Source organism: Neodiprion pinetum, chromosome 3 (assembly GCF_021155775.2).
Source record: "Neodiprion pinetum isolate iyNeoPine1 chromosome 3, iyNeoPine1.2, whole genome shotgun sequence".
NCBI classification, from domain to species: Eukaryota; Metazoa; Arthropoda; class Insecta; order Hymenoptera; family Diprionidae; genus Neodiprion; species Neodiprion pinetum.
The window spans coordinates 38,506,956-38,531,711 of NC_060234.1; the positions used below are offsets into that span (position 1 = coordinate 38,506,956).

At 43.7% G+C, this 24,756-nt stretch overlaps 1 protein-coding gene across 2 annotated transcripts in view; it reads right to left on the reverse strand.

Moving 5' to 3' along the window:
* Positions 1-24,726, reverse strand: part of TfAP-2 (transcription factor AP-2) — a 205,845-nt gene extending 181,119 nt beyond the window's left edge. Inside the window, exons 1-3 of one of the 2 annotated variants that reach the window (XM_069134837.1) lie at positions 24,132-24,726; positions 15,796-15,977; positions 10,692-10,759 (exon numbers count right to left, since the gene is read on the reverse strand). The gene's annotated coding sequence lies outside the window, so the exon portion shown is untranslated. The remainder of the gene's footprint in view (positions 1-10,691; positions 10,760-15,795; positions 15,978-24,131) is intronic. The other variant, XM_046619046.2, reaches the window with a different exon arrangement.
* Between the last annotated feature and the right edge of the window lie 30 nt (positions 24,727-24,756).

Below are 24,756 nucleotides of genomic sequence, written 5' to 3' on the forward strand. Positions count from 1 at the left end.
GCTCATTCTTTACTCTTCGATTCTTTCTATACCGGCGATCGAAAATCGATGGAACAAAAAAGGGGAGCGATGAAGAAAAAAGTTGTTGACTTAAGCGCGTGGCGAATTCGGCTTTCTAAACATTTGCTACGACGGATTTTCCCGGATACTTCTCTGTGCAGACACACACACACACACACACACACACACCGAAGCATATTGCACATTATGTGGAAGCGTATACACGAGTGAAATATTGGCCCGAGGATCGATTGTTCGACGAGAAAATCGAACGACAGATACTTGGTAAAGTTTTTTTTTTTTTTTTTTTTTTTCCTTTCACATTTTCAACCTCATTTTTTATTCCCGCGCGGCGTCGCAATTTCGGCCAAGAAATCTCCGGCGTTATTCGATCATCAAAGTTGTTTGGACTTTCGCTTTAAGCATATAATACACCCGACCAAAGTTAGGATAATGCTTCAGGCTAGGAATGGTTGGTATGATGTAAGGAATCGTCCTTACCGCGATACAATGCGAAAGCATACAACAACCCTGCAAGTCGATCAAGGAAGGAGCTGATAGTTGGAAAGTCCCTCTTCCAAAATCCTAATGAATTCGGAGAATCCCGTCACCCGTATACTCTGCATACATACGTACATACGTACATGTGAAAAATAAAAAAAAATAAATAAATAAAGAAGAATCCGTTGTACGTACAAACGACGCGTGTATATGCCACTGGTTATGCCCTTGCACAAATCCATTCGCGGAATCGCCCAGGGCGGGTTAATTTTCTCGAATAAGAGCTGAATTTTTTCATCATATAAAAGACGCTGTCGTGAAATTTATTTTTTCACGTCATGTCGTTCATTTTTGTATTTTTTTTTTTTTTTTTTTTCATTTTTATCGTAACCGTGTGCGTGCCCCTTGTTTTTTTCTTTTTTTTTTCACACGATTATGTACAATATACGAAACCGAGAAGTTGAAACAATGCAGAAATTTGAAAGCGTACGCGCCGTCTGCAGCAGGAACCGCGTTGTAAACTGTATTTGCATAACTGATTTACGTTTTCAGACACGAGTCGTGCCAAATTTCTCACGAAATATCAAAACTCGTGCATTTACGTATACCTGTACGTGTATAATACATATATATATGCGATACATATGTACTCTTTTCATATCTGATCTCTGCATTCTGAATCTGACACATGTACGTATGTACAACGTGTAAAATTCGCCGAAATCTTGCCAAAGGTTCCACGAATATCCTCGAGTCTTTGAAGTTGACGAAAGGAACTTTCCAAGAGGGTGGAGAAAAAAATACTTTTTACCCTGATATGCGAAACGGGCGTATCGATTCCCCAGATTTCTGTACATCGAGACCCTCGTCGCGTATTTCGGAATCCGGGGTAATTCTGCTGGTGCGGTGTCTCGATCGAGAATCGACGAGTAAATCGACTCGGGGACTGTAATATTCCACACGGAGATGACGCGCAAGTGAGGAATAATTTTTAAAAGAAATTGCGAAGCGAGTCTACGCTAACGAGCGTATAAGATGAACCTTGAGTCGCAGCAGGTTGGCGTGAATAAACCCAAGGCCTGGGTCAGCATCAGCAGCAGCAACGGCAGCCGCAGCGGCGACGTAGCGTGTTAATCGAGCATTTGAACGGGCATAAAGCAGCGTAAAACCATGTATTCCTCCCATAAAAATACCACTCTAAGAAAAAAAAACGGCCGCATGACCGCTCTCGGACGTCGGGGATATATTATCTCTGTAATACAGCTCTTAATTCGTTCGTTTCGTGATAAAACATTAGTTTCAAACTTGTCGAGCAGCCCCGGCGGACACCCACAGCGGGAACAAGCTCGGAAATCGGCGTTCAAAATTTATGCCTAAGTACCTAACCATGCGCCGCCGCAAGAAACATGCCTTACGATATTATTGCTATACGCTGCACTATATTACCTTTCCTCGATTCTAAACCTCCGCGTTCCTGCCCTACGCTCGTATCGTTATACCTCTACACGCATCTTCTCGTTTATCGTTTCGATATCGTTTGAATCGCCCGTGCTGCACGCTCCCTTTTGCTGAAAATAATATAACCTTTCCGCGATTTCGTATTACTTGAATCCGTACAGCCGAGAATCCGAACAACGACGGCGAAACCAATGAATACAGAACCGTCAACATCCTTTTTTTCTGGTAATTTCATCGGTTCACTATTGAATTGCGATTTTTTACACGTTTTCTTTACTTTTAAGCGAATTCTTCTGAATTGCCGTTACGTGCATTAAAATTAGAGTGTAAAACACGAAATAAAAATAAAAAAATGATTCAAAATTGTGACCATTGTATGATTTATAGCGAATGAGACATTATTTTTCATGTTTTAGGGCGATAAGAACACTTTGAGTGGATGAAGTCGTTCTGGATATGGATATGAAAAAGTTCTCTGTGAATTGCAAAATTATTCAAGTATGTAGGAAAAATATGATTTTCAAGGGTAGGCACCATCTTCGATTATTTCAACAGGTTAATGGACAAGAAACCAAGTGTACGTTGTATGTAGTTTTTATTCTTCGGATTTCTGGCATTGTTGACACCGCCTAACCGCAAAACAATGAAACGAATATGAGAACCGAAATTTAATTTGCCAAAAAATGGGGACGGGTAAAAATGAAGAAAGATCAAGAAATCCAAGTGCCGATATAATATCGAATTCTTACAGAAGCGGAGACTTAATTTATAGAATTTTGAAACGTTCGAAGTCGAAATATAGAGAAGTAAAAGCATATAAAGGTGAAAACATAGAACGCCGAATTCTAGAACCATCATAATCCCTCTCGATAATATAGAATCCTGTGCAGAGATACTCGATTCAGCCGTTCTACGTTTTCACCTTTCGATATTCCGTCTTTCCGTATTTCTGCTTTCAATATTTTCAATTTTCAACACTTGTACTTTCCACATGTTTAAATTCTACAAATAAGATTTTCACGTCTATTAAAAATTCGATATTCCGGTTCTTCCAAAAATGATTTTGACAAATCGACAAAGACTGGCTTCCCTGCATCGACAAAGAGACAAAGATAATTACCGAAAAGTTTAACAATGCGCAACCGTCGTTGTCCCCGCCTCCCGTGTACGAAATGTGCGTAAAATCGTAGCACGTAGTTCAGGATATACATATTAATCCACACATGTACGCTCTAACAGGATTCTATCCGTATAGTGGTTTTAGTTTATCATCGAGGAGAGGCTCGCGTCTCTCATTAGTTGGTACGACGCCGCAGGCTGTGCGTGAGTTTAATTTGTGGCGAGTGTGCTCGTGCGTGTGCCCGGTGCGTGTGCGGCGTGGGCGGCACGCACGCTACATTCCAAAGTCCGAGAGGTCGAACCCGGGCGCCCATCGTACCCTGCACCATTGCCCGCCAAACTATCAGATAATGTGAAATACGCGCTTGTATATTACGCACTCGACAGAATTTTAATTTAAAGAAACAAAAAATTTTACGCCATTTTTCACGGAATGTACGAAAGCAGCTTGCCGCGGAAAACGAGTTTTTCTTTTTCTTCTTTATTTCTTTTCGCTTATGTCTCCGTCACGTTCCAAGGTACGCGAACTTACATCAATTGACGAACGTTGTTATATTTTTAGCCTGCATGGCAGCCCGGTTGCGATAAAACAGTTCGTGACGAGGCGTCCGCGAGCCGCGACCTGCCACCCTGCAGCATTTTACATACGGGGAGGATCGAGGAGGGCCTGTAAAGACCCCACTGAAAAATTTTCCTCCTATCTCAAACAATGCCAATATGTCGGTTTCGTGGGTCACTGCTCGTTCATGGATCTGGTCTACAGACAAAGACCCGCACACGCACGTGTTACACACGCAGGGCCAAGAAGGGTCTCGGAAATTCGAGGGGCACGCCTATGCGGTGGATACGCAGGGTGAAATTTAGTGGAGAATAGGGCGTATCTCCCCCTCTCCCTCTCTCTCTCTCTCTCCCGACATCGTCCCTCCTTTACTACCGAACTCTTAGCCCAAGGCGAGGTTTACAACCCTCCTTGTGAATCGGGACGTGTGCGCATACATTTTCGAAATTCGCTTCGATCTCGTGTGCAGGGTGTGTGTATAGGTAGGTGGGTATAGGAAGGCGGTAGGTACCCACCACCCTGCACTACGCCGCTTTGGACAAGGCCTACGAGCCGGGTTGGCACAGAAACCGACCCCCTCCCTCCTCTCGGCCCCTTCGCAACTCGCTACTGTAGGTCCCGGATAGCGCCGGATCCCGGTTACAAAGGAGATTAGTAGGTGCAGGGCAACGGTCTATGCGATATCCACCAATCCGTGGCCTTTCGTGCCGTATTGTTGCGAACCAAGACGTCCGTTTGACGCACTCGTCGCTTGTACAACCTTTCGGACAAACTTGATCAAATAATTTATCCCGGTTCGAGATCTTGAGACAAGTTTTCAAAAAAGGGTCAACTACTTGAACGGTTCGTTGTCCATTTTCGGCACAAGGACTATTTCGAAGGACGACATACGCACAAGGCACTCGATTTCGAACAAAAATGTAGAATCGAATTGAGAAACGTGTCAATTTCGTTGTAATTTGTAGACGAATTGTTCCAGCGGCCGGTAATGCCGAAAATTTTTGCTTTTCACACCGTCCGAGTGAACCGAAAGACGCTTCAACGCGAGAGAGCAAAAAGAGGATATGATCGAGAGAGGTGAAGTACGATTAAAGGTTAAGGGGGACGTCGAGGACGCGATGAAACAAATTGAACCAGAATAATATTCACCAGTATTTCATCCTCGTTTTAACCCTTAAACATGGACCGCTCAGCAGGACATCCGGTCCACGCGTCCTCGTGGTCCCTAAACGTCTTCATGAGCGAGTGAGTCGGTTATATCCGAAAGGCGAGAGGGGCGAGGGAGAATAGGCGTCCGGTACACGGTCGGAGATATGCGGTTTTACCAAACGGTTGGCTAATTTATGTGAAGCTTGCGCTAGTCGCGGAGCTTAACCGCACCATCCTGCATCAGCTGGGGGTCCCTCAAGTTTGCGGACCTGCGAAGATCACACGGGACATAAATTGAAAGTAATGGTCAACTCGTTGCTCGACGCGTCTTGTATTGCCAACGCTCGCGCTTTATAATCGCGTGTGCAAAGAATGTTACTCAAACACGCAGGCGAATAATTCCTCGGTACTTCGTGAAGATATCCAGATGCGCCGATGCGTTTCAATTTATATTTTAGTAATTTTTATCCCGTATGGCGATACAGGATAAGCATTGGCTTCGGTCGTTGATGAATTTTCCTAACTTCGATCAACCTCGACATTTTCACATATCTTTTATTCGAAAAAAATAGGTCTTTCGAAAAATGTCGATCTGTTCTTCGCGAAAAACTGTCACGATGGTCTCGGCAATGGCTCGACGAAAAGTGTCAAATTTACACGATTAACTTACGTTCAAATGATGAGCGTGAAATAAATTGCAGTGTCCCATTTTTTTCCAACGTATGCTTCAAACGAAAACGATGAAAATTAGAAGAAGTCGAAATAATCTTGACACATTTTTCTCGACGTTGACAAAAAATATTACCTACACAGATTGTACTGCAAATTTAAGTCCAAGCTTACGAGCTTGCAGGACAATCTTGCGTAAGATATATAATGGAATATGTCCGCAGGTTAATCACGTTGCACAAAATTGAACACATGAACTAAAAAACGAGGAACATGCGAGCCCACGTGCATGATGGGAGAGGATCGAGATGAAATCTCGAAATGGAGAGTGGTAAGGAGAGAGAGATATCCGTCGGTGGTGTGGCGTGAGGTGTTGACGATCCTTCGAGACCGCGGGAGGTAGCCACCACCTACTGCGAGCTAAGAACTCTAAATTACGTGTGGACAAGGCTTTTTATGTCTTTATTGGTTATAGATGACGTACCTTAATTCTCAAAGAAAGTTTCACCGAACATTCCGACTACCAGTTAAACCAACGGTTTTTCAAATCGAGCTTGATCCTCGATTCTTACGGTATATAATGTACGGGAAAAAATTCTTTGTTTTTTGAATTTGTTCCCGAGAATCGAGGGAACGTGATCCCGACACCCTGCTGACGGAGAAAAGCGCTTCGGCGCGGCAGAATTTCGGGGCGAAACGAGGGTTGGTTTGTCTTTCTTGGGAGAGGGAAAACGACGCGACGATAACGCGATATCCTAACGTAGTTGAGTCATTTCCTGGTGACCGCGTAGTGGATCATGCCGGTCCCTGAAGGTCCCACAGGACGATTTTGTCAAAGGATCTCTATTCCGCGAGAAAGTATATTATACTATTTGGCCCGAGGCTAGGCGGGAATTGTGACGGCAGGGGTTCCATACCGCACAGTTTTCGGCTACGAGCGAGTCTTCTCATTTTTCTTGCACTCTCGCTAGCTTTTTTCTTTTCTTCTCACTTCCTCCTCGTTCCTTTTCTATTTCCTCTTCTTCCGGGGTGATCATGAACCTTGCCACTGTGTAGTTATCCTTTATGGTTTCGCTTTTTATAGACCGGTCCGTGTATACTCAACAGAATTGAGTACGGGTTTATACTCGCGCGGGGAAAATAGAAAACTAAATATATCCTACGGTCCGAGTTACATTTGCCGAATTGTAAACGGTTTTACTATACTAATTTTGCCATAAAACGCGCGTTACGATGAGAAAGAAACGGTGAGCATTGTTTCGCTCTCGAATGCAACCTCATCGTTGCAACTGCGCTTGTTATTATCCTACGGAAAATTTTATCACTGTACTTTAGATATTAAGTGCCAGTTATCGTTGCATGAATTAATTTCGAACGACTTTGGTATTTATTTCTCGTGATTCTTTCTCCCGTGAAACTACAGTTCTTCCGAGTGTAGCCATTATTCACGTTTTATAGAAATTCTTCGTCTTTCCGAGCACCGCATAAACCTCGCATCATTTTTGCTCCAACTCCTTTTCTTTTCATTCTCGATATTTCATCTTCATCCTCGAGCACACTTCGTCGAGTTTTATACAATACGGTTTATATCGAGGGTTGAAAATATTCAGGTTTTAGATTTGAAATATTGAAAACGTCAGGCCTTTGAAATGATGGGCAGGCTTGCGCTGCAACGGACAGGAAAACTCCACCTCTAACGATCTGTTCCGCGTGTTCCCGGATATTCGCATATTTTTCATCGCGGTTAAAAATCCATGCGGAGTGAAGAGAGAGACGACGCTGATCGAACCGCACCCAACTGCCCATCATCGGAATACCTTGTTTGTATGTGCAATCGAGTGTGACTCGTGTGACGAATTTCGATGCCGTTGTCCTTAAGCTAAAATTTGGCAAAAAAAAAAAAAAAACTGTCATTTTATACGTACTCGACTTGGGAAAACAGCTTTCGAATATTCTGCACGAGTGTGCAAACAAAATTGCACCTCCCATACAAGAAACAGAATTTTCAAATTATATTTCGACTCGCCTCACTTTTAAAAATTCAAAAAGTGTTATTATTGTACAAAAAAAAAAAAAATAATAAATAAATAATAATTTTGCAAGTGTCAAGTTGTTGCACCGAATTTATCGGTCAGGATACACACCCCCGATATGGGGGTAGAAAAACGAAGAAAAAATTCGTTACAACAACGATCACGTGACACGGCGTAAGATCGAATGTACCTATACAATAGATAAGATGACAAACGTGATGCGGAGGTAAAAACGAAGCGGCCGATTTGGCCCTGAAGGATCTCTCGGCTGTTCGAAAAAATAATAATAACGAGAGGCAAAAACAATGGTTCCAATCACGCTGAGTAACAATGCGAATGGGGAAAGGAGGGAACAAAACGCAATTGCGTCTAAGGGCCCCCCATGACGACGGCGGGTCGCGTTGGCAAGGTTGGTAATTGGACGCGGGAGGCGAGTCCCTACGTGCCAAGTGCCCGACGCCCTTACTTTCTGGATATATACCGTCATTGTTTACACCCCCCGCTTCGAGTCGGGGATGCGGCCGATCTAACGCGGATTTCGCCCGGTTAACCACCTGTGGTTACAAGGCGGAGTTTCGTTTGACTTGATCGGGATCCGCGGGTTTGCTCGACCGCGAAGTGCATCCGAGGATCACCTCGAGACACGTAAGGTTGGTGCATAAGGTAGATACGTGGAGGGCTTGTAAGGTTACCGTGGCGTAGGTATATTCGTTGGAAGAAAAACGGACTTAAAGTCGCCCGATGTAATTTACAATCTCTTAGTCGGCAATAAAGCCGGGGCACTGTCCATAAATTAATCGCATGTTGCTCGCGCCGTTGTGTGGATGTACGTACGTGCACGAGAAGCCTCTACCACCTGCTTACGGAAATCCTCGACTTTGCACGCGTCCGTTATACGGTGTAGATTCGCCTTTGGTAATGCTGAAATATGTACATGTACCCTTACACCGAGTTTATATACGCTCTTAGCGCGCACTTCACGTGCCATTGCGAACGCTCGTAAACGTTCCTTACGTCTGTGTTACCCTCCGCCTTTCTAAAAGACTCACTTTTATTCGCTGATCGCTCGCGTCGTTGGATACTCGATACTATCGACACTCGGTCAAAGTATTTTTTCAATTTTTACAATCAAAATTAAATCCAATCCAACGAGTGTTCCGACGGTACGAACGAAGAGGAAATTGGTCAAATTACCTTACACGTGGAACGAAAATGTTTTTCGATATTTCCTTTCTATCAAAATGTCTGCTGTATCACAGTACGAAAAGTATCGTTACGATTTTCACATCATATTTGGGCAGTGAAATTATTTTGTAAAAATTGCTACACGATTTTTCAATTATTGTATTCCAAGAAATTATTTCTTCAATGTAATTTAGGTTACGTTAAACGCAACTGTGAACCATTTGACAAAAGTTGGGGGCATGAGACTGATGAAAAATATAATCTTCGAGTTACAGAGGCTTCGATTAGTCACAAAATAGGCTCCCAACATCGAAACCTAGGCAAGAGTTTTTGACCCAAAAAATTTGAGAAAAAAGGGAAAGGAACCAAGGCTACGAAATTTTATATACACTGTACTTCTGCGAATTGATTTTTTTCAAAGAGCAAGAATCTTTCTCCGAAAGCCTCGCGCGTGACAAATTTCATATTTACTATTTTTCGCATTTTATTTTTTGTTTTAATTTTCTCAGAGTTAATAAAAGATGTCGCTGAAGATGGAGAAAAACGAAGGAACCTCGCGAAATTGCAACGTATATTACACGTACAGGATTTGCTTCCGTCGAAAGAAAAGTGCCACCTGCATTTTAGTGAGCGGAGGATTCACATGCCTCGTGGAGAACCGAATGTTCTAAAATCCAAAATCTAAGCCACGAATAGAAGCGTGGAGCCTCCGGTCCAGCTAATCTCAGGTATATACTTGAAATTCCAGGCATAACATCACGATCGCAATTCGGCTGGATACGTTTAAGAGCACGCGATCCTGAACGCGGAGCGTAGTACCGAATTGACGCGCTTTCCGACATTCCCGGAGCCCCGGGCACCGTTGACCTTTCAACCTCCGCCTCCGCTTCTCCTTCGTCTCCTTCTTCTGCTCCCTTTCCTTCGTCTCCGCCGTTGCCCCAGAGTCGACGAAAGCGTTGCAATTTCAAAGCGGTCGAAACCCAAAGCGACCCACGTATTTAGACGGTTCTTTTTTACGCAAATTCTCTTGAATTATACGGATACATAGTCGGCCGAATACGTCTTGGGAAAACGAAAATTAGCATTCGGAGATTCTTTTGCAAGCCGAAATTCCCATGTATGTTTTCACACTAGGTAATATAGCCAGAAAACGCGCGGAATTCCCCATTGTGTCAATTGATTTCAATTTATTCATTAATTTTCATCCAAGTTGGAAGAAAAATCAGATTTCATTTCCCACACTCCGCATATAACACGACGCGAAAATATACTATGCGATTAAAACGAATCCCGGCACACCTCGGCCGCAAAAAAAAAATTCTTTCGGCTGTGGTGAACGCAGCGCAAGAGAACAGGGCGAGCGAAATCTCTCTCCGATTCCCTCGGGCGAATTTCGCGACTTTATCCACTCGGAGAATCTTCAACGCCCAAGAGGAGATAGCCGATGGCGTTACCAGCGGCGCGTCTTTTTTACAGTCCAACTATACGACCCTCGGTCATTTTATTTTATTTCATTTCGTTAGCTTTTTTTCATCGCCGGTATGAATTCCGTCTTATTCGCGTAATCGGATCACCATGGAGCACACGAAGAGTTTTCTCCGGTGGTAATCATAATATAATATATATCAAAATAACATAAAAATAACATAATCAAAATAACATCATACGTAACTCGTTCGTTGTGAAAAACATGCTAATTCCGTTTTCGAATATTACCTGTACCGTGGTGATCGATCGCATAGTGGAGGGACGTGTATATATTATATCGACGCCGACACAAGGTTCTTGGTCTTTTGCCTGACGGCGAGTAAAAGACTATTTGTACGGTAATTGAAAAAATATAACGAACAACTGCCGCAATTAAAGAATCAAGGGAAAATCCAATTACAGATTAGATATATGTCTTACAGGTTCATTACTTCCCGGGGAAAGAATAAAGGAAGAGATCTTTTCCCCTCTCTCGTCGACCCTATACAAACCACCACCCACCACTAATTAAAATAAAACATTTTTCTTACCCTGCTCGGCGTGGTTTAAAACTTATTCCCTTCTTTTCTTCTTCCATCGGTCGCGCGCTGGTCACGGACTGAAAAAAATAACAAGTACGATGGAAAAAGAAGAAGAGAAAATTATGGAAAAAAAAAAAAACTGGCGGGGAGCTCAGAATAAGACGAGATAACCAGCTTTGAAGTGGATAGTATATATACGTACGTATATATGGTACCTATGTATAACAAGTACCTAGCTAAACTCTCCCCGTTCAGACATTAAATAAAAATGTCCCCCACAACTCCATTTTATTTTCCTCTCTCTATCTCATTTTTTGTTTTCACCTTCTACCTGTATTTATTTCTTTTTCGTCAACTCTTGTAATTAATTCACAAGTATAAACTTTTTATTTATCCTCATTTTACAGCTTTTATCCCCAGCAAAACTACGTTAACCTCCCTGGTTACAATATTAAGCAAGAAAAAACGTCAAGTGCACCGCGCGGATACTTTAAATTGAGCTTCCCTGACACGGTACGTAACTTTTATGTTGTTTAAAAGACAAATCCAACGCTCGATATTTTCACATATACGTCAGACGTGCAAGTGTCGAAGAATGAATAAGACCGCGATATGAATAAAATGAAAATAAATAAAAATCGGAATCGAAACTATACGTAAATCTTAATTTCACCGTGCCATATGTGGCAACTCGCGTTCACTATTTTTACGCTTTATTACAGTGATTTACTATGGTTACGCGAGGTATAGCTTATACGCGATCGGAGAGGGTCTCACCTTGCCTTCCGGGCAAACTTGTAAAAAATACATGGGGTGCACCAGCATCAGGCTCTCGGCTTGGGGATCTCCTGCCTGCCTGCCTGCCGCCCCAATCTCGGCGCATGAGACGTATTCGATTTCAAAAACATTCACCATTCCGGTCCGTTCGATCCGTATTTATATGTATATGAATACTGTACGTGTCTCTCCCCGGAAATTTTACTTGCAAAGGATCAATTCAAGATTTCGAGAATCAAATATTATATCGACATAAAACATACATTACGGGGAACCAGAACGATTTTATTCCGATTTTGTGTAACGATATATATCTATAAAAGAACATTTCAAGTATTCCCCATCGCTTCTGCAGCTGTATCACGTATGATATTTCTATTTCTTTTCCTATTTCGCGTTCGACTCGACGATCTCGGGATATAATTTTAGTGATGAAATTGATTACCGCAGGAATATATCCTTCAGCTTATGAATAGCAAGTTCGGATTCGGAGTGCTATTCCGTACGATATCTCAAGAGATGTAACAGAATCTTTGGAAAGTTGGAAGACGACGAAGAGAAGGAGGACATACCCCCCTCATGCGGTGTAAGTAGCTACGAGCTAGAATTTGCGATAATTTTGGCAGATAGTGGATGCCTGCACGTATATATGTATACATATATACATATACATAATATAACTAGGCAGTGTAAGGTAGAGTTTGAGCCGGTGTATAATAATCACCGACATCTTGTGAATATTCATGCGCGCGGAGAGCCGAAAATGATCTGTGGTTCTCTAAAGTATTAACATACTTGAATACTATTACTCCGGTGGCTATGTACGGTACGTATACATGCATACATCCATAGATACACCGACGGGTACGTATATATACAATCCCGAGCCTCGGAGGCGCCGCACTGTATTCACGTCTCTAGACGACGGCGTCATCCTCGCACAAACACGCGGATAGGAGCCCTGCCACGGCCGAAGGAATCGGTAACGAACGCGTCATTTTTCACGCAATCAATGAATCCGTTCCTAAGATAACTTATTGAAAACCAAACGAAACAAATATCAGCGCATATATCACGGGGGGATTTTTAATGCCCCGCCTTGCCAGCATGGCATAACGACCATGTTAATCACCACAGAGGCCAGACCGGCCCATCTCCTAATGAGCTCGGTGCAAAGCAAACACGTCTATAGGTATACGGGTACTCGGTCATATGTGCGTGTGCACACACGCCTTTACACGCCGGCATGTACGTACGTATGTGCAGCTCACGCATGTTGCCGCGTATTAATACCTGTACAAACATCTGCGTTTACACCACCAGTGCGATATAGACTCGCTGGCTGTGCCGATACCATCCATGGTCATGCCCTCCTAGCACTGTGGCGAGGATGAAGAGAACTTGGAGCGAAAGGATCGACTCGGAGAGTAATTTTGAATAAGAGAGAAATACACGCGAGATGAGAACACAAGGCGGAATGAGAGAAATATGCTTACGGTATTTACGACTGTGACCTCCTGCACTTGCGACGATCATCAACCCTTTGCATCCTCGACGCCCGTTAGTGTTATATAAACATATAGATTCCCGAGCCGACGCGCGAAACGACGTGACTGTTGGAATTGCCGTTTATGCTGTTGCAGTAAAGACGAGGGAACGCGATAATTGTAAGGAAAAATCGCGGCGCGTTATGGTGGTGCAATTTTGCAACTTACATCTTTCAGGGCCTCGTCAAGCGGTTATTGCTATCCATTTTTTGTAGTTTCCAATGAGGTATTATCGCAGTGGAAAGGCTAGAGTGATAAGAACGTTCCTTAAACGATCTTGAATCCATTGGCGAAACTATATACTAAACTCGCATCAATTTTTTTGAATAGCGACGCCGGCAGTATTGAATGGAATAATAATTAAATTGCGAGTCAATAAAATCAAGATCTATCGATCAACCTCACGTGAGTTCAAAATCTGCGAAACACGCTTGGAATGCTTCAACGAAGCCAATCCAAGTCAGTATATCAAAACTCACGGACTTCCGTGTTGAAAAATGTACCAAGTAGGAAAAACTTTTCCGCATACGACTGCTTCGCGACAAAATCCTGATGGTTGCAGACGTGCTAAGTCTACGCTTGTAGTGCTATAGCCAACGAGGCCTACACCGGAGCATGGATCCACTAAGCAAGGCCCCGAAGTAATTAGCTGGTTATTAACTCGTCGAGTTTGACCGTGGCAGGATGAGATAGGGCATAGGTCGCAAAGCGATACGTCAACCTGTAGGATAGTCGGAAAGTCGAGAATTGACGGAAGTTTAGCATACGTTGACTTACTTGAACCAATTTGTTGGTGGGAGTTAACCACCGTGCATAATATACGTAATAATTATACTCGGCAGGACGAACGAGGCGTGGAGACGAGATGTGTATACCTAGTTTTGAGAAGGACCGGAGGAGACCTTCGGCGACTACGACGAAGATTGATGCTCGCTCAGGAATGAGACTACAAGGACGTCGTTCAGCTTCGAACATCCACGCATGGATTCTACGCTCGCTATGAACATTGTTATACCGAATTCCATGGTGGTTCACACTGTTTGTAACGTCGAATTTAGCCTCTCTTCCTGTTGATCTCCGTCAATCAACACTGAGCGAAGTAAACCGTTACAGGGACACGTAGATTCCAGCGTAACTGTTCAATCCGACGGTGAATATCCGCCACTGTAAACGAAGAGCAGGATCAATTCCGAGCGACTCTGAGCAACGAATGACAATCGTATTTCGTGTGTACCTACGTCTAACACGAATGCAGAGTTAGTCAAGGACTGGGACTGGAAAAAGCAGCAAGCAAGCTTTCGACAGCTGGTTCGAATCTCAGACCCGGGGCCGTCAGCAAGTAGCTCGTCAACGAGGAGCACCCCAGCATTCGAGCGAATAGTGAAACCCCAACTCTTCTCGCCGGATTTTTAGCCTCTGGGCAAAAGTCCGATGGAAAAGTTGCACTCGGGAGTGCTTCGCCCTGTTTTTTGGCCTGGATATAAACCCGTTGTATCTCCGAAAATTTTAAAACCTTTCCAACGGTCGTTCTTTCGCTAGTTACTCTCTTACTCTCTTTCTCCGGCTTCGCAACGCCGATAAATCGAAGGCAAAGAAAGGCGATTCGAAAGTTCAAGAAACGGTCGATGTGGCACGACGTCAACTTCCCTCAAAGTCGAAACTCCGCACTATTATCGTGCAACGCTTAAATATAGGTACATACGTAGGTATAAAGCCATCCGCGCTATTGCTTTGAGACCGCGGTGCAATTTATTCTGTAACTTCGTGATTATAACACAAAGGCTCTGGCAATCGCGTCTGTTTATGAGAGATCCATTACCGGAGTTAAGCTTGATCCTGACTCCGGGAGCCCGGAGTCTGCGCCGATTCTACGGTCTACCCAGGGCTCGGTACTGACTCCGGTGGTGCTTGGGAAAGTCCCGAACGTGCAACAACTTTGGCTTTGCTTGGTGAAGCGAACGCAGCCTCGCGAAAGGACCATGAGCGCACTGAGCAGAGTTTAGTAATCACACGGGTCGCTGCACCACAAAGCAAGACGCGACGGGCTGCGTATATATACGTTTACAAGTCCGTGTGTTGGTACGGGTGAGCAGCAGAAACCACCAGAGGACGAGCGGCAGGCAGCATAAGCGCGATCTTCAAACCCTGTGAGATGTTATTATTACCCTCAGATTCCAAGATCAAGAAACTTGGATTAATAAGATGGAGACCGCGCCTCTCGCGTGGGCCGTCCGACATTCAACGTCGTCTTTCCATTGGTCCTCTTAATCGTGCCTGCAGAACCAAGTTTGTCAGCGTTTCACGAACCCGTGATCTTTTATATTCGCACACTACGCGTAAAGGTGGAGTATGTACTTGAACTTTGCGCAGGTGATTTGCGTGATTGATCACTACTTATGCACCGCTCGATATGCGGACTGCTTTCGCATTCACCGGCTTTGATCTGGCGCAGGGTACAATTGCAATCATCGTGAGACGTCTCGTCACATTTCCGACAGTCGGAAAAAACATCGCCAGCTAGCGTTTCGTATTGGAAAAATTGGTAACGGGTCGATACCGTGAACTAGTAGGTTTTGACTCCCCGTGCCTTGAGACCATTGTACTTTTATAAAACGCATCAAGCCGGGTCGTAACTTGATGATGTCGGTCACAATTGAGACCCTTTGATTTAGACCACAGTCTCAGGTCGACCCTCGTGAAATCCACATTGTATGAATTCACCGTGAAACAATCAGACATTGGCCCCTTTGTAACCGAGCTACAAATGACGTGAGTAAATGTATACTTACATAGGCGCGTGTACGCTGGGACAACTGGATCCTCGGCAGAGAACGTATGAAAACGGTAAGTGGGAAGGACATCCTGACTGATTGTGGTCGCAGCAATCTTGACGTTCAGCGAAAACTTCGCTTGTACCCCTAGAGGTCGTCGTTTCTTTCTCCGTTACACGATACCCTCGTGGCCTTCGGAGCTTCAACAAAATTCAGAGCGTAAGACGGTGAGTATCGATGTTTGGTCGAGGAAGGAGAATCATTTATAAGACATGAACGATTTAAGGGAAAAGAAGGTTTCTCGTGGGTAATTTGATATCCCAGTTACACAGTCCGGCCCGAGTCCACCTGCTGGTATGTTTTGCATAAAGTATACAGGCGTTCCCACCCATGCACACCTCACATCTACAGAGTATGAATGCGGATACGTTGAACGTATAGAGTATTATATCCTTTTGACGGTCTGGTAATGAGTCATTAACATAAATCACAAACAGATACATAACGCTGGCGCTTGGTATTCGAAACAAGGTAATTCAGAGCAAGCGGGCAGGCTGCCAGGGAAGCATGGAGGCAGGCAACAGCTGCCCTGGGCAAAGCTTTGCCTTTGTACCGAGACTCGGCAGAGTCCGATGCAGTGACATTATACGTCGTTATACGAACGTGGTACGTACGCGATCCTGGGTAAGTTTCAACGCATGCAACGTGTACAACGTGACAAGACAAAGCTGACCACTGGACTGAACCCCAGCAAAGAATTCGAGAATTCAAGTAGCAGTTTCGAGTCGCGTATGACCAAAGAAGACGATAAAACTGATGGAAGAAAATTCTAGGTCCGAAGAATCAGGTGCAGGTTGTGGAGTCCGACATTTAGCTGGTTCGTATAGTCCAGCTCGGTGAACCGCCGGTTGCCGGTCCACCCTCGCATCCAACAATCTCTGCCGCGTCGTTCAAAACCTAGAATTTTATACGCAATAGATCTATAGAGTCTAGTCGCTAACGTTTAGCGATAATTCTAGGGTTCCTCGTCGGATGCTGGGACCCTTGGGGAGTTCCTGGGTGACTTATGTCCAGGCCCTCGGGCCCCATACGATGCACTCAACGAAATGATCATTATTATTACGTATAGCAGACCGCAACAGCTGATGACGAATCTATGGGCACATGTATGGGACCATGTTGGGTGAAATGCCCACGTGTCTGAACACCGGAGCCACGGCGCACCTTACACATGGTCGGTTTTATTCCAGGGCGTTCGAAACATCCGACGTTTCGGGATAATCACTGTCATCGACACCCAAAAACACACCTCTCGTTCTCTCCCTCGTTTTCTCGATCTCGGTACCGAGATTCCTGGCATTCGTTGGCTGCCGAAAAGTCAATCGGGGAGGAAGAGGGGACGTTGGAAAAACGCTCATTGCACTCGGAAGGCAGGATTCTATCGTTAATTAGGTGAGCTCGTTAATGCTTCGGCTTTTACAGCCATTTCGGAGTTACGTAATTGGGCAACGAGAGTCTTAGAGGGGAATCGGAGCCTCGGGGTGATCAGACCTCACGAATGACAGTACGTTGAAAAGGTTAATGCCTCCGGTACCGATAATTAACCTGTTACAATAATCGACAACCCAGGGGACGACGGGTACGCAAGTAAGTGGAAATATGTATGAAATAACGAGTCGCGAGTCATCCTCGGTCGTCATTCGACGCGATCATTCATCTCCACTCGATACCGGGCTCGATACCGTCGAAGAGATACGCGTCGGAGCGTGTACCCGGATTTATAAAATTGTAATGAGAGTTGGTATATACCAATCAACAGGCAAACCCTCTGCACGAGTAGCGTCTACTTAGAGTAACCAAGTATTACAGGCGATAGGCACTCCGGCGGGCAGATAATACCCGTAGGTACACGACGTATAATTCCCGTGTATAAGCTACCAGCCTTGAACAACTGCTTGTAATTTCAAATCACTTCGAGGTATGCGGAGCTAATTGGAAATACTAAGTCATTTGGTGTGTACAACTACTTTCCCTAATTGAATCGTCCCGCAGCTTCTCGAGAGCAGCTCGTCCGGAGGTTTTGCTCGGAGCCTAAACGCGGAGCCGCGTTCGTTGGACATCTAATGAAATGACAGCGAGCTATAAATCCCCCTGTGCGCTTGATCGCCGACCTGGCCGTTGACAACGGGGTTTGAGGGTGGCAGGGGTTTGGCGAAGGTGGGACAGGTGCAAGTGACGCCTTTGATCTCCGATGAGATGACGCTTGCGGCCGGCGTTGGCGGGACGAGTAATTATCGAAACATGGAAATTTCGAACGATTGTTACATCGCGCGGTGGTTAAAAGTTAATTGAAAAACAAAAAGAACTATCCCATTGATCAAAGAGGATTCCACGCATTTTTCTACTCCTCCCACCGCACAACCGCTAGTTGCGTATAGACGAGAGGCTGCGGCCATGATGACGTGACGGACAAACCCGGGACGCGGATGAACCCACAAAAAATTCCCAATGGGTTCGGAATCGCGTGCTAGCTGTTGACGACAAATTGAGGGTTAAAATACAGTCGGTAAATAGTCGGACGGACAGAGCGAAGGGTGATTTCTATCTAGGCGGTCAGGGATTATGACCCTAATTTGAACTAGGTATCTCTGTATGTACCGATGCGCGCTAGGGCGAACGAATCAACGAATTAATCTATGCATTGTGTGAGAGACGGATTTATACTTTCGATGTGGATAACAGACCTATATAGTCAAATGGCGGGCTCAAAGAGCCAGGGCTAAGTGACATGTGCCGATTCGTTCGACAATGAGATGAATCGTGAAGCGATGAGCGGAATTTTTCTTTTACAACGATGAGGTGAGCTGCGCGATTTTCTTATCTTTTTTTCTCAAATTGAAGAACATCGTCGGACAAACGACGCGTGTATACGTGCTATAAATCATTCTCACTCTCGTATCTTTTTGGACGCCGATAAATCAAGCCTCGTAGACGTCTTAAACTCCTTTTAATTTTCCTGACGCAGTTTCGGAGCGATTTCAAGCGGTTTCTATACTCCAAAACCCTTCTTTTCGTCTTTCTTTTACCGCTCTCTTCTCTTCTTCTCGCTTTGAGCTCGGAGAGATTCCTAAATTGCCGCGCGATATTTCATCGTTGGAGGAAAATAATTTCATAATTTTGTTTTATGCCCATATACCTCTATATATATATATGTATATATGTGTGTGTATATACACATTCAGAATGCTCCGTCGACCATCACGGACAATTATCCTTGATTGATTGACGTAAGAGATTCCCAAATTCCAGCTGCGTATCCTCCTCGTAAACTCCTTCAACGCTACACTTAATACACGTAAATGTAATACAGTATCCCTGCACATGTGGATAGTTCGAAAATGAAATTTTCTTTCTCTTTCGCATTCTCCCACACCTCAAACCTATTATAGTTCCCGATCTGCGATCGAACCTCTCACATAACTCTACATTTCGGTAAAAAGAAATACGGGTTCGTTATTTTGTCACCCAATAATAGATATGAGATACCGCCTGAAAAATGGTTTATCCCCTAATATCAACTCAAATCATTCTAACAACAATTGACACAGTATATCAAAAATTCGGCGGATAAAAATTCATGCAGTTTCAAAATGCATTAAGTAGATCAAAAAATTCTCTAAAAAAGTTTACTTCATTACATTGCTCAATATGTAAAATAGGTAATTAGTCTATCCAGATGGCTCTCGACTCCAGATTGACAAGAGTTCAACCATAAACAGGATGCAAAAACTCTACGTGTAAAATATGATAATACTGACTGTTTTTAGACACTAGACGCGTCGTATTATGTAACCGCATGCAAACCATTCGTCATAATTCACTAGCGAACGTACATTCATGTCGTAACTGATATCAATAAAATGATGATAAATTAGTACTTGAGGACGGTGAAAGGTGTTGCATACGAGTCGGAGAGTCGTGAACAACCGCATTCGTAACAGGCCGAGTACGCTCTTTACATCTGCACATTCTTTATAACTGTGTAAAACGCGTGTCAAGGCGCGGAGAGACGTGAGAGAAGAGACGAAAAGAGGACCAGATCATACGACTCCGACCTACAACCCTAAACGTTCCAAGTGCTCGGGCAAGAATGTGTAATTAGGGGGCATAAAAATAACCACCGCCTACTCAGGGCACTTGCTGTTGTGTTCCAAGCGGGCACATCGAAATGCCTGGGTCATCGCACCCGCAACTTTGGTTCCCATCAATCTCTTCCGAGGTCTCGTCGGCTTTGGGTGCTTTTTTCCATGGACCGATTATACGAAACACGAAGAACACTTTGTTTTCAACGTTGTAAAAATATAATTGTTGGGTGGGTGGTTAGCCCGTGCTATATAGTTGCGGTTCGTGTAGAAGGCTGCGGGACCCAAAAGAACCTAAAACGAGCCGGAGAAAAGGAGCCGAGGTAGAATGATTCCCGGAATGGAAGAGTTCGCGGCTAGCGCCGCTGCACCGGGGTTCAGGATTTCGTATTCGCGTGAAACCCAGCGTTTCGTTGCTACTGGCTGCTCATTCCCAGTTCCATAGTTCCACGATATTCGTGCACACACTAGCGTGTCGGTACGTGCAAGAGCTGATTGCAGACATGTGGGTAAACACGACCTGATCCAATAACTGGCGAATTAAAGTAGAACTCTTTCCAGCAATAATTCTTTCCAGACGCACTGGGCCCAGCTCCCTAAGGACAACGGCGACGTGTGGCTGTCAATAACAAAGACTCGACGTGGAGACCCTCGGCCCGAGAAGAGGTCTGATCCTGTTAACAGGATCATCCCGGTGCCACTAATATGCCGGTCGTGAGAAAGATCACAAACAGTGGTAAAGAGAATTGCTACGACCTGCAGCGAGGACGAACGTAACGCGAGAAAAGTTTCGCTCTCTCTCTCTCTGTAAAGGTATATAGACGTATAGTGCACTTGAGCTAGTCGACAATCGTTGTAATAATGTTAATTACTGGGATCTCATAAATAAATAGAACAGTTGGCATTTATATTTCCGCGGCATAGTTGTACAAGTGGTTTCAATTACGACTGCACCTAAACCGATTAACCGAAATATGGATTTTGCCGGATCATCAAGACTTTAGACATCAATGTTAATTACAGTTAACGCAATATTATAGAGAAATAAGAATCCCTATGATGGAGAGAATTTCCACAGAAAATTGCACAGGGCATAAGATTGAAAATTTAATGTAGTTAAAGTGGTGATCATTTTGATTTTAACATCCAGTGATGTCGGGAAGATCGCGGGCGAAAGGTTGACGGGAAATCGCAATGGCATACGTATATACTAGAATTCGAAACGGCCCGTCACAATATTTGCATACGGGTATTATTTATGGAGGTTCCCAAGGGAAGGGCTGTTATGTCATGGTTATCCCGGAGGACTCTGGACGATCAAATCGCATTACGTGGCGTTGCCCGATTAGCTATGCGCGTGCAAACTAAATTAACGTTGCCGCATCTTGACGGTTAGCGGTGAGTCAGTAATCGGGATGAGAAACTTATACAATAAGCGGGGTGAAACGGCTCTAAAAGAAATGATCTTCCGTCCACCTTCTCCGTCTTCTTACTTCCATCCTTACAGCAAAGCAAAGGAAGTAATTTCAGTTTCCGAGAAGCTTCAACCGCAACGTCGCGAAACCTTCGTCCACGCTGGTTAGAGCGAGTATTGCCGTCTTTGCCGCTTGACTTAACCTCATTTCCCGGATTTTTCTTACGTCTTTATTCCCTGTCTGCTCCTCCGGCCGCCTACTGTAGGTACGCTTTCTGAAGAACCTCAAATTACAGTAATTCCTCTTGCGTGTAATTTCACCAAGTAAAATCTTTGTTTTCTTTGTTTCCAGAGGGCGAAGGTACCGAATAGACCGTTGTCTATACTACTGCGCTGGTACCTCCAGATCACCATTGCAGGCAATTCGTCAGAGGATTTAAAGCTCTTGTAAAACCCACCCCGTCCTCAATGAGTTGGTGTTTAAATTTCTGCTTTTATGTAATGCAAAATTCAAAATCTCGCTCCAGACATGTGATTTTCGTAAAAACGGAAACCGCCTTCACCCTAGTAAATTTGTAATCCCAATGGCGGATATCTTTCGTGATGGATTCAGACATCTTAAGCCTGACTTACAGATGCGAAGCGATCTACGTAACAATTTTCAACGTTCGTTAGAAAGTCTTCGTAACGAGTTAATTTTTTCTTATTTTTTTGCTACCTCTGCAAAGGCTCATTTGCAGAGGGTCTTTTCACACTCCGTGTAATTCCGGAATCCTGGGAAAGGTGCAGTAACGCCTCCGAGCAAAACCACAAACGACAAATTGTATTTGTTTCTTGGTGAATCTTTTTCCTTACAGCTCGTAAGCGTTATTTTTTGTTTGTTCTTTTCCTCTCTTTCACAGCGAACACCTCAGCCGCACGGTGTTTACGACGTCTTCGAACATTTTCAAATAGCTGTACCAAGAACCGAGAGCTGAACGCTACCGTCATGGAGGCTGAATTTTCATAGAACATCTATAACTCTTCTTCACGGAAGCGAATAATCCTACGGTACGTAGGCAAACAAGACGTCAGTGGTCCTCGTGCTGCTTCGACTTCAACCCTCCTCGTTCGTCCTCCTCACTCACACAACCCTCTTCATTCATGTTCGTAGGGCTTCCTTCCCCTTAACTTGGGAGGCGCTTTCGACGGCAGACTAATGATTTGCAAACATCACCCCTTAGCTTGGCTCGTTTCGCTCATTACGAAGTTTTTGCTGGGCGCGTTAGGCGCAAGCGAGGCGCAGACATCTTGAGGAAGCTTGAGAGGGGTTGGTAGCTTTCGTTCAACTTTTTAGGTTCATTTTATACCCACACCTTGGTCGCTTTACGCGAAATATTACCAAATGCACTGCGTGGCTGTGACCAATTTTCATGCTTCCATCGTTATGACACATGCCAACCATCGTTTTATTTCAATGTTTTCCCCGTCTTTTTCACCATATTCGCATTTACAAACGAAAGAAAACTCACTAATAAATACAAATCACAATCTTGACAGTTAAACCCATCTCGAAAATTGTCATATTCTTACGTAAAGTCCATGGGTAAGCTTCAAGATTGTTTTTTAATTATTTATCATACAAATTAGATCATAATAAACCAGCATGGATATTCTATACTTTAGCGTAACCGCATTGGAGAGAGAAACTACACTTGAAATGTTCTGGAGCTTAAATTTTTATAAAGAAAAAATCTAACTAAGGCGGCATAGAATAAGTAGCTATGTATTCCAGTGGTTAGTCCAAAAGCAAAGATTGCCGTCATTTCTACAGAGAATTTGCGTGACGAGCTTAGCCAAAAAACCGAACCCGCGGAATAATTTTTACTCGCGTATCTGCAGCAAATTATTCATCACATACCAACAATTCATCGATTGTTGCATAGCGAATCATGTACTTTTTTGTGCGTCTTTATTCCACTTAATCAATAACCTCAGCAAAATTTTACGAGTGAATTTCGCAAATTAAAATTGTGTCGGTGCTAACCACGAGGTTGAAGTCAATAAGGCTAATGTAATGGAAAATGTAAGAAAAATATCACTTTTTTTGCTTTTTTTGAATTACTGTAAACGAATTGAATTTCCAAAATATGTTTGTATTTTCCTGAATTATATCAATAGTTTACTAAATTTCCAACAAATCTCAAGTTGCGAAATAACGATACTTCGCAAAAATGAATCGTTAAATTTAGGGTTCTTGGAAAACTCGCAGAATTCACAGTAACCTTAACTGTGCAACCCGTCCGATTGCATCTGAGCGCTGTTAATAACTGTCAGTGATGGTCAGTGATCTCAAGTGTGAAACTATGGTGTTCATTCATTTACATAGATTTGAATCGTCTTAGCAACACCGGGTATGAGAAGAAACAAACCAGTGATGACGGTGTTGTCATCTGTTTAACCATCATTGACAGATGATATTATCAGTAGTCGGTAAAATAGGACATCACTGTAGCGATGCATGCTACACTACCAATAAATCAGGCAGTACGTAAGGTAGCAAATCGTTTTACCAATACGCTATGTTTACTGATTGTGAGTGAAACTATGTTAGTAAAACGCTAAGAGCGGTCTGTCAATTAAATTGCCTGTTATTAGGCACGGTCTGTAACAAATTTGCGTGTCCAGATATTACATTTTTTTTCCCGCACACAAATAACTTAATTGTTCGATAAACGAAACAGCATCAGCGCAACGCACTTTTTTACAGGTACAGGACGCAGTCATGATTAAATTAGAAGAATCTTAAAGCGACTTACCTATCACACCATCGGCAGAATGTCCGCGACCGATGATACCTAAAATTTTCGTAGTTCGAGTTGATTGTACCGTCGAGCTTCTTTCACTCTTCTTGACGTTTGGAATAATTGAAATCTCAATCGACGTCAGACATTTTTTCTAAGCCTCCAAAAACGAAGCATTTACACTGTTTTACTGTAGCAAATGAAAATTACAACAAGTTAAATAACACGCACTTGAAAAAACTTCACATCGCTCAATTAAAAATTGTTAAGATCAAGAGAAACACATGTATTATTTCGCGGTACGCGGTTAAAAGCAAATGATGCATGCAAGCGGCAACGAAATCACGAAAGTAACGTGTTGAGATGTCGGATAAATGCACAGGATCCTGCATCATCGCGATGTTTCTGAGAGTAAGAATATTCGCTGTGTTTACATTGTTTACACTTGAAGCCGTCTAGGGCAACGGAGCGAATCGTCTCTCGCCTGTCGCGACCGTGGCTCGTAAGAGAATAAACATAGCTCCGTCCGAATCCGAAAACCAGAAACTGTTCGTCATATCTTACTGTTTACAAAGTGTTCTTCATGCGAGTACCGCCCTTATTTGATAATTATGATACCGTTGTCTTTGTAGCAATCTAG